The sequence below is a fragment of the Pseudorca crassidens genome, chromosome 1 (genome assembly GCF_039906515.1).
Source record: "Pseudorca crassidens isolate mPseCra1 chromosome 1, mPseCra1.hap1, whole genome shotgun sequence".
Classification (NCBI taxonomy): Eukaryota; Metazoa; Chordata; class Mammalia; order Artiodactyla; family Delphinidae; genus Pseudorca; species Pseudorca crassidens.
In genome coordinates, this window is record NC_090296.1 from 139,023,826 (window position 1) to 139,028,998 (window position 5,173).

The following is a 5,173-nucleotide window of genomic DNA, read 5'->3' on the forward strand; positions in this document are numbered from 1 at the left end:
GCATGGGCTCAGAAGTGAGATCAGTTGTCACTTGTTGGTTGTTACGTCCTTGGACAAATTACCTAACAAGTCTGATCTCCATTAATTCATGTGGAAAATGTGGAAATGTGGAATATATATCTATATCTATCTCCACTAACATAGTGCTTGGAGAAATGTGGACACTTGGTGTATTAGATGTGGGAAACTAACATTCATCCCTACTCCCTTATAAAGTCTCTGCTATATTTGTGGGGTTGGAATTCTGAGAACTACACTTCCCAGTATCCCTTATTAGCAGGATTCTAATTTAGATTCAGAATGGGAGGCATCCAGGTGTGATTTAGAAACAGAAAATAAAAACAGAAGTCGCTATTGCACCTGCAAATTTTTGGACAGTTACATGAACTTCAGAAAACAGTAGACACGAGCTTTTGCCAGTGGCTTCTGGGACTGCCCCCAAAAGTTGACCCACTTTAGGGCAATGGGCAGCATAGATCACTAGTGGCAGTTTTTTTTTTGGGGGGGGGTGTCTCTGTACTTTCTCATTTCCTGAAAGTTAGTTTTGACTTTCCCTGACTTTATCTTCTCAGTTTATCCAATAGTATTGTAAACCTCTAATTCCCTGCACTAAATCCCTTCCTGTTCAAAATACTTAGGGAGGTTTCTGTTTTCCTGGCTGAATCTTACTAACATATCTGAGTTTTAAAAATACAGAAAGAATGGTGAGAATGAATGGTCTTATGTTTTCCTAATAAAAAGAGGAACATTTGCAAATCTGAAAGATGACACTGAGGGCTAGAATTGTAACAATTGGCATTGAGAATTGGGAAAACTTGGCTCAGGTTTAACCAGGAGAGCTTGAGGAAGAGAGGATAGGTAGTCATAGGTATCTGGGTAAGAAGTGAAATTTTAATTGCTTATCTTTCCCTGCCACTGGACAAGGAATTCTTGACAGCAGAATGATCTCAAGCAGAATAAATTGAACAAAGAAAAATGTAACCTGAATGGAAAAATAAGCTTCCTAATACTGATGTACATGAGACTGTAGGTGGAGAAGAGGTGATTGAAATAAAGAGATTTACCCCATAATAGATAGAGGTGCACCCATGTAACCTATGGTGGGAGGAAGAAACCTATAACTGCAACGAAATGATATCTCTTTAATGTTTTATTAGACAAACCTCCTGACCCTTTTAAAATAAATGTCATCTGCACCCCATTCAAATAGCCCTTTCAAAGTTGGTTAAATTATAAGTTTGTCTTCCTATTATCTGAGGGAAAGCATGAGCCCTTCCTTCCATGCAGACCACAAGGCACTTCTCAGAGAGGATCTCAGGTGGCACCTTGGTATAACAGAAAGCCTGTAATTTTGATGCATTCAGCAGTGGAGGTGCAGTTGTCAGTCTGCTTCTACTTGTGAGAATTCTCTTCACCCTCTTCTTCCATGCAGCTTTTCAGTAAAGACAAAGACTTATTTTTTTAAAAAATTGAAGTACAGTTGATTTACAGTGTTGTGTTAATTACTGCTGTACAGCAAAGTGATTCAGTTATACATTATTTTTTTTAATATTCTTTTCCATTATGGTTTATCATAGGACATTGAATATAGTTGTCTGTGCTATACAGTAGGACCTTGTTGTTTTTCCATTCTAGATATAAAAGCTTACATCTACTAACACCAACCTCCCACTCCATCCCTCCTCCAACCCCCTCCCCCTTTGCAACCACCAGTCTGTTCTCTATGTCCATGATTCTGTTTCTGTTTCACAGATAGGTTCATTTGTGTCATAGTTTAGACTCCACATATAACTGATGTCATATTGTATTTGTCCTTCTCTTTCTGACTTACTTCACTTAGTATGATAATCTCTAGTTGCATTACGTTGCTGCAAATGGCATTATTTCATTCGTTTTTTAAATATATATACCAAATCTTCTTTATCCATTTAGGTTGTTTCCATGTCTTAGCTATCGTGAATAGTGCTGCTATGAACATAGGGGCACATGTATCTTTTTGAATTATAGTTTTGTCTGTATATAGGCCCAGGACTGGGATTGCTGGATCATGTGGAAATTCTATTTTTATTTTTCTGAGGAACTTCCATACTGCTTTCCACAGTGGCTACACCAACTTACATTCCCACCAACAGTGTAGGAGGGTTCCCTAAGACAGAACCTTATTTTAAACTCTGAGTTCGTTATCTTATTTTCCACAACAAAATCAATCCAGATAAAGGAGCAAATATGAAAAGAGACTTCATCAAGTAACAGAGATGTGTCTCTTCCATGATCTGTTCATGACTGTCCACACCAGACTGGGGTTGAGAGAGGCAATTTCAATATTTTGAATTGTCCAGATGGCTCCTCCAATCTGAGCTTCCACTTTCCTCCGGGGCTTGAGTGCAGTTCCCTCCAATGTTCACAGCTGACTGGATGGGGGTGGAATACCTAAGGGGTGAGGTCCAAGAAATTCCTGTCTTTGCCCACCTGGGCCACCCAAGAGGAGATTTCTTTGAAGAGACTCTGAAATGAGTCAGGGATCAGTCGCTCTGGGGTCCACTCAGTGTGCTGGGCCAGATGGAAGACAGCAGTAATGAATGAACATGAGCTAGGGAGGACATGGCTAGTCAAGGCCACAAGGAGTGGGCAAATGGAGATGCTACATCAGAAGATAGGGCATAGTGATGCCAGTGGCTCAGGACATGAGAGGGAGCAGACTCAGAGCCCTCTCATCTTGGACATAGTCAGAGGAACTTGTGGTTGCTGGGTTGGGCATCTTTCATGTATAATTTTGAATTCTCATGCTAGAGTACAAGAGATGCATTAAGGTGTCTGGCTACCTCTAACTCCAACTTTTTCTACCATTCGGTAGATTTGGTTAGATAATCTATTGTTTTGGAGGACACACATATATTAGGATAAGTAATGACCATGTTGATAATATATTTCTTGAGGAACTATTTAGGGTGATTGTAAAGACATAAGGTTGTCCTTATATATATGTGGACATATTCTGCCTGTTGCATTTGGTAGAATTAAAAGTGTTAAGTAAATCAAGAGAGCAGATCCCCTACAGTAGGGACTGGGGTAAAGTGAAGAGATTAGGAGGAGGGAACCACAGTGCGTGGCCACGGTGAGGAGGTCCAAGAGCACAGCTTATTGTTGATCGGGTGGAGCCGAGAATGCAGCCAGGAGCACCCTCAGCAGCCCGCACCCAGCCCAGTTGCTATGGTTAAAGGGTCTCCTGCAAGAAGAAGAGCACAGTCCTGCTCGGCCAGCTCAGAGATCTATGGAGCTGCCACTACTTTCATCCTTAGCTGCTCCTTTCTATCCGCTTGACTCCCACTGGTGAGAAGCAAAAGAATACTATCCTCCATGAGAAAGACCAGGAGAGAGAGGATATGGGCTTCAGTGGCCAATGGAGTTAACAGCCATCCTGGGAAACGCTGTAGCGTTTCCTCAAGGACTGGACAGGTGACTGGTATTACAGTGAGAAGAGCTGCAAACCAACCACGGAAACTGTGATTAGAAATGGAACACCGAGGTCTTGTTAGCCACACCTTGGGGGAAGGCACAGTGGGAAGAAGATGAAGCCATGAGGGGTGGGCTTGGATTGGAAGAAACAAGCTGACACAGTGGACAACAGCTGCCTACTGAGTGGGCACCTGCCTGTCCTTCCTCCCCTTGGCACGGCAGAGACCATTATCCACAAATCAACGTTCTCATGAATCCAAATGGCCTCCCCTGGGGCAGCGTCAAGACCTAGAGGGGTGGCGGGACTGGTGATGGCAGGGCTGATTCTTTTGGTGGCTTTTGTGAATTGGCGGAAATTGGCAGCAGTGTGGCAGCCAGCTGCTTGAGCTGTCCCCTGTCCTTTGCTGTCACCAAGGAGGGGAAACTTCCCAGAGAGGGTAGTCGAGAGTCTATCTATCTATCAAAATTCCACGCATTCAAGGCCCAGCTCATCTATCATCTCCTCTGTGAAACCTGTTCTGAATCCCCCCAGCTTGGATAGGTGGTTCCCTTTTATTTTGCTCTGCCTTGGTTGTACATAATTGTTCCATTAGACTTGAACCTGCAGGGGCAGGGATTATGTCTCCCACAATGCCCGGAACAGGGCTAGTTCCTTGCTGCCTCTCAGTGTGTCCATGAAATTGAATGAATGACTGGAAGATGACGTGGTTAGGCACACTGGGAGCCTTCTCCTTACCTGTTCTCGTTGGTGCCATCTGTTGAGTGGCTCGTTAGTTGGGGGTTGTGTACTGTACATGTGGACTACACCCCAGAGCTGCCCCAGAGCTGGACGGTCACCACGCTTTGGGAGTATGGGAGGATAAGGGCCAGAGTGTCCTATCCCTCCCTCTCCCTTTGCGGTCCCTGTGTGTGTAGAGGAAAGGGGAGCTGTCTTCATAGGTGCGTGAACTAAGTCCCTAGGGCTTGTTTCCAAGTTCTGCTTCCCCTCAGTAGTAGAGGTCGTCATAAAGAATGGTAAGTTGAAGAGGAAGAATCTGTAGTGCGTGAATTAGAGAACTAACAGCAAGGGGAACACTCATTTACTGCAGGAATTCAAATGCCCCCTCCTCTGTGAAGCATGTCCCCTAGTGTCCTCCCGGGTGAACTTTCCTACAAGCAGAGTTCTTTGCTCCTTTCTTTCTGTTCTCTCTCTCTCTCTCTCAGCAGCAATCTGCTCATTCCTCTACATTAACCCTTACAGCGCTGTACCATATCTCCACCCTCCCTCCTCCACTCCCACCCCTGGGCTATGAGTCCCTCAAGACCATGGACAGAGTGTTCATGTGTCATGACACCCGGTGGGAATGCCCTGATGTTTCTTAAAGGAATGGATATAGAGATGAATGAATGAGTGAGTGAATGAATGCATGGGCCTCAATTGCTGTGCAGATAGGGAGGCAGAGATTCATAGAAGGAATTCTGAACCTGGGTTAAACCCTAGCTTGACCACTTACTAGCCATCTGATAAGCCATGGGCCTTGGCCGCCACATCTGTAAAATGGGGATAAATAATCCTGACCTTACGGCGCTGATGGAGGAGGGAGATTATCTAGTCAAAGGTCCCAAGGCAGTGGCTGACACATGCTAGACACTCAACAAATGGACAATTCTAAGACTACTTGACTCAGGGTGTTGCAGGGATACCAAGCCATTTGGAAAAAGGTGCCTCTTCTGGAGT